Here is a 6270-nt window from a genome sequence, read left to right as displayed (position 1 = left end):
GATATGAAGTCTCCAAAAAGTTCTATAGCTAAAAGATGGAGGAGAATCGCTCAACTAGTGAGCATGTGCTCAGATTGTCTGGGTACTACAATTGCTTGAATCAAGTGGGAGTTAATCTTCCAGATAAGATAGTGATTGACAGAATTCTCTAGTCACCATCACCAAGTTAGTAGAACTTCGTGATGAACTATAGTATGCAAGGGATGACGAAAACGAATCCCGAGCTTTTCATGATGATGAAATCGATGAAGGTAGAAATCAAGAAAGAGCATCAAGTGTTGATGGTTGACGAGATCACTAGTTTCAAGAAAAGGGCAAAGCAAAAAAAGGGGAACTTCAAGAAAAACAACAAGCAAGTTGTTGCTCATGTGAAGAAGCCCAAGTCTGGTCCTAAGCCTGAGACTAAGTGCTTCTACTGCAAAGGGACTGGTCACTGGAAGCGGAACTACCCCAAGTGATTGGCGGATAAGAAGGATGGCAAAGTGAACATGAGTATATTTGATATACATGTTATTGATGTGTACTTTACTAGTGTTTATAGCAACCCCTCAGTATTTGATGCTAGTTCAGTTGCTAAGAGTAGTAACTCGAAACGGGAGTTGCAGAATGAACATAGACTAGTTAAGGGTGAGGTGACGATGTGTGTTGGAAGTGGTTCCAAGATTGATATGATCATCATCACACACTCCCTATACTTTCGGGATTAGTGTTGAACCTAAATAAGTGTAATTTGGTGTTTGCATTGAGCATGAATATGATTTGATCATGTTTATTGTAATACGGTTATTCATTTAAGTAAAAGAATAAATTGTTGTTCTGTTTACATGAATAAAACCTTATATGGTTACACACCCAATGAAAATAGTTCATTGGGTCTCGATCGTAGTGATACACATATTCATAATATTGAAACCAAAAGATGCAAAGTTAATAATGATAGTGCAACTTATTTGTGGCACTGCCGTTTAGGTCATATTGGTGTAAAGCGCATGAAGAAACTCCATGCTGATGGGATTTTGGAATCACTTGATTATGAATCACTTGATGCTTGCGAACCATGTCTCTTGGGCAAGATGACTAAAACGCCGTTCTCCGGAACAATGGAGCAAGCAACAGATTTGTTGGAAATCATACATACTGATGTATGTGGTCCGATAAATATCAAGGCTTGTAGCGGGTATCATTATTTTCTGACCTTCATAGATGATTTGAGCAGATATGGGTATATCTACTTGATGAAACATAAGTCTGAAACATTTGAAAAGTTCAAAGAATTTCAGAGTGAAGTGGAAAATCATCGTGACAAGAAAATAAGGTTTCCACGATCTGATCGCGGAGACAAATATTTGAGTTACGAGTTTGGTCTTCAATTAAAACAATGTGGAATAGTTTCACAAATTCGTGCCACCTGGAACACCACAGCATAATGGTGTGTCTGAACGTCATAGCCGTACTTTATTAGATATAGTGCAAATCTATGATGTTTCTTACCGACTTACCACTATCGTTTTTGAGGTTATGCATTAAAGACAGCTGCATTCACGTTAAAAAGGGGCACCATCTAAGTCCGTTGAGATGACACAATCTGAACTGTGGTTTGGCAAGAAACCAAAGTTGTCGTTTCTTAAAGTTTGGGGTTGTGATGCTTATATGAAAAAGTTTCATCCTGATAAGCTCAAACCCAAATCGGAGAAATATGTCTTCATAGGATACCCAAAGGAGAATATTGGGTACACCTTCTATCACAGATCCGAAGGCAAGACATTCGTTGCTAAGAATGGATCCTTTCTAGAGAAGGAGTTTCTCTCGAAAGATGTGAGTGGGAGGAAAGTAGAACTTGATGAGGTAACTGTACCTGCTCCCTTATTGGAAAGTAGTACATCACAGAAAATTGTTTCTGCGACACCTACACCAATTAGTGAGGAAGCTAATGATAATGATCATGAAACTTCAGGACAAGATACTACTGAACCTCGTAGATCAACCAGAGTGAGATCCGCGCCAGAGTGGTACGGTAATCCTGTTCTGGAAATCATGCTGCTAGATCATGATGAACCTACGAACTATGAAGAAGCGATGGTGAGCCCAGATTCCACAAAATGGCTTGAAGCCATGAAATCTGAGATGGGATCCATGTATGAAAACAAAGTATGGACTTTGGTTGACTTGCCCGATGATCGGCCAACAATTGAAAATAAATGGATCTTCAAGAGGAAGACGGACGCTGATAGTAGTGTTACTATCTACAAAGCTCGACTTGTCGCAAAAGGTTTTCGGCAAGTTCAAGGGATTGACTATGATGAGACCTTCTCACCCGTAGCGATGCTTAAGTATGTCCGAATCATGTTAGCAATTGCCGCATTTTATGATTATGAAATTTGGCAGATGGATGTCAAAACTGCATTCCTGAATGGGTTTCTGGAAGAAGAGTTGTATATGATGCAACCAGAAGGTTTTGTCGATCCAAAGGGAGCTAACAAAATATGCAAGCTCCAGCGATTCATCTATGGACTGGTGCAAGCATCTCAGAGTTGGAATACACGCTTTGATAAGTTGATCAAAGCACATAGTTTTATACAGACTTGCGGTGAAGCCTGTGTTTACAAGAAAGTGAGTGGGAGCACTACAGCATTTCTGATAAGTATATGTGTATGACATATTGTTGATCGGAAATAATGTAGAATTATTCTGCAAAGCATAAAGGAGTGTTTAAAAGGATTTTTTCAAAGAAAACCTCGATGAAGCTGCTTACATATTGAGCATCAAGATCTATAGAGATAGATCAAAACGCTTGATAAGTTTTTTCCATGAGTACATACCTTGACAAGATTTTGAAGTAGCTCAAAATGGAACAGTCAAAGAAAGAGTTCTTGCCTGTGTTACAAGGTGTGAAATTGAGTAAGACTCAAAACACGACCACGACAGAAGATAGAAAGAGAATGAAAGTCATTCCCTATGCCTTGGACATAGGTTCTATAAATTATGCCATGCTATGTACCAGACCTATTGTATACCCTACACTAATTTTGGCAAGGGAGTACAATAGTGATCTAGGAGTAGATCACTGGACAGCAGTCAAAATTATCCTTAGTGGAATAAGGATATGTTTCTCGATTATGGAGGTGACAAAAGGTTCGTCGTAAAAGGGTTACGTCGATACAATTTTTGGCACTGATCCGGATGACTCTTAGTCTTCATCTGGATACATATTGAAAGTGGGAGCAATTAGCTAAAGTAGCTCCGTGCAGAGCATTGTAGACATAGAAAATTGCAAAATACTAACGGATCTGAATATGGCAGACCCGTTGACTAAACTTCTCTCACAAGCAAAACATGATCACACCTTAGTACTCCTTGGGTGTTAATCACATAAGCGATGTGAACTAGATTACTGAATCTAGTAAACCCTTTGGGTGTTGGTCACATGGCGATGTGAACTATGGGTGTTAATCACATGATGATGTGAACTATCGATGTTAATCACATGGTGATGTGATCTAGATTATTGACTCTAGTGCAAGTGGGAGACTGAAGGAAATATGCCCTAGCGGCAATAATAAAGTTATTATTTATTTCCTTATATCATGATAGAGGTTTATTATTCATGCTAGAATTGTATTAACCGGAAACATAATACATGTGTGAATACATAGACAAACAGAGTGTCACTAGTATGCCTCTACTTGACTAGCTCGTTAATCAAAGATGGTTATGTTTCCTAACCATGGACAAAGAGTTGTCATTTGATTAAACGGGATCACATCATTAGTTGAATGATCTGATTGACATGACCCATTCCATTAGCTTAGCACCCGATCGTTTAGTATGTTGCTATTGCTTTCTCCATGACTTATACATGTCCCTATGACTATGAGATTATGTAACTCCCGTGTGCCGGAGGAACACTTTGTCTGCTACCAAACGTCACAACGTAACTGGGTGATTATAAAGGTGCTCTACAGGTGTCTCCAAAGATACATGTTGGGTTGATGTATTTCGAGATTAGGATTTGTCACTCCGATCGTCGGAGAGGTATCTCTGGGCCCTCTCGGTAATACACATCAGTTAAGCCTTGCAAGCAATGCAACTAATGAGTTAGTTGCGACATGATGTATTAAGGAACGAGCAAAGAGACTTGCCGGTAATGAGATTGAACTAGGTATTGGATACCGACGATCGAATCTCGGGCAAGTAACATACCGATGACAAAGGGAACAACGTATGTTGTTATGCGGTCTGACCGATAAAGATCTTCGTAGAATATGTAGGAGCCAATATGGGCATCCAGGTCCCGCTATTGGTTATTGACCGGAGACATGTCTCGGTCATGTCTACATTGTTCTCGAACCCGTAGGGTCCGCACGCTTAAGGTTTCGATGACAGTTATATTATGAGTTTATACGTTTTGATGTACCGAAGGTTGTTCGGAGTCCCGGATGTGATCACGGACATGACGAGGAGTCTCGAAATGGTCGAGACATAAAGATTAATATATTGGAAGCCTATGTTTGGATATCGGAAGTGTTCCGGGTGAAATCGGGATTTTACCGGAGTACCGGGAGGTTACCGGAACCCCCCGGGAGCTATATGGGCCTTAGTGGGCCTTAGTGGAAAAGAGAAGAGGCAGCCTAAGATGGGCCGCGCGCCCCTCCCCTCCCTTGTTCCGAATAGGACAAGGACAGGGGGCCGGCCCCCTTTCTCTTTTCCCCCCTCCGCGAATCCTATTCCAACTAGGATTGGGGGGGGGGGAATCCTACTCCCAGAGGGAGTAGGACTCCTCCTGGCGCGCCACCTCTGGGCCAGCCGCACCCCCCCCTTGAACCTTTATATACGGAGGTAGGGGCACCCCAGAGACAAACAAGTTGATCCACGTGATCATATTCTTAGCCGTGTGCGGCGCCCCTGCCACCATAGTCCTCGATAATATTGTAGCGGTGCTTAGGCGAAGCCCTGCGACAGTAGTACATCAAGATCGTCACCACGCCGTCGTGCTGACGGAACTCTTCCCCGACACTTTGCTGGATCGAAGTCCGGGGATCGTCATCGAGCTGAAAGTGTGCTAAAACTCGGAGGTGCCGTAGTTTCAGTGCTTGATCGGTCGGGCCGTTGAGACGTACGACTACATCAACCAAACGCTTCCGTTGTCGATCTACAAGGGTACGTAGATCACACTCTCCCCTCTCGTTGCTATGCATCACCATGATCTTGCGTGTGCGTAGCAAATTTTTTGAAATTACTACGTTCCCCAACAATATTTCCAACACCCGGGAGCCGCTAGCTCGGCTTTCCGCTTCTGTTTCCGATTGGAATTCCCTCCAGTTTCTTGGGCGACTGACTTGAGCTTGCCACTCCTGAGTCGATCCTCATCTTCACCATTAGCGTACTTGGTGGCAATCTCCATCATCCGATTCAGGGACATATCTCCGGTTCGACCGAATTTCAAATTCAGTTCTCTGTACTTGACGCCCTCCTTGAAGGCACAAACAGCTTGGTGGTCAGGCACATTCTCCACCGAGTGATGTAACGTGATCCACCTCTGGATGTAATCCCTCAAAGTTTCATTGGCTTTTGCACACAAGACCGCAGTTCTGTCAGTCCTGCCGGTCGCTTGCATGTGCCTTCAAATGTGGTGACGAACACTCGGGAGAGATCTTCCCAAGTGTAAATATTGCTGGGTGCTAACTGGTTTAGCCACGCTCTGGCCGAGCCCTCCAACATGAGAGGCAGGTGCTTCATGGCCACTTCATCATTGCCGCCGCCAATCTGGACGGCCACTCGGTAGTCCTCAAGCCAAGTATCGGGCTTGGAATCGCCAGTGAACTTACTGACTCCAGTCGCCAACCTGAAGTTGGGAGGAATCACAGCAGCCCTGATGGCTCTACTAAAGCACTCTGGCCCCGAAACATGTACTCTACTGCTGGTAGGTGCATCTCTGTCGCGACCTTCTTGGTGAGCCCTGTTCCTGTCGACCAAACCTTGGACGAGGATGGACCTCGCGTCAAAGCCTGGCCCTCTGGGGTCGACTGGAATCCTTCGCCCACCACTATGAGGGTGCCTATCATCCTGCTGGCGAGGCACATACGACCCGCTCCTCGGGGGAGGCGTGGGCACTCGACGTCGACCGTCATGATCGACTCGGTGATCATACTGCTCATGGTTCCCATACTAATCACGCCTGTCTCCACGTCCCTCACGCCTCGGGGGCGATCTCGGGCTGTGAGCCGACTAGACTGTGTCCGCGGCAACGGATCTGCTGTGAATCCTGTTCCG

Source organism: Triticum urartu, chromosome 5 (genome assembly GCF_003073215.2).
Source record: "Triticum urartu cultivar G1812 chromosome 5, Tu2.1, whole genome shotgun sequence".
Classification (NCBI taxonomy): domain Eukaryota; kingdom Viridiplantae; phylum Streptophyta; class Magnoliopsida; order Poales; family Poaceae; genus Triticum; species Triticum urartu.
Note: the sequence above shows the minus strand (reverse complement) of the source record.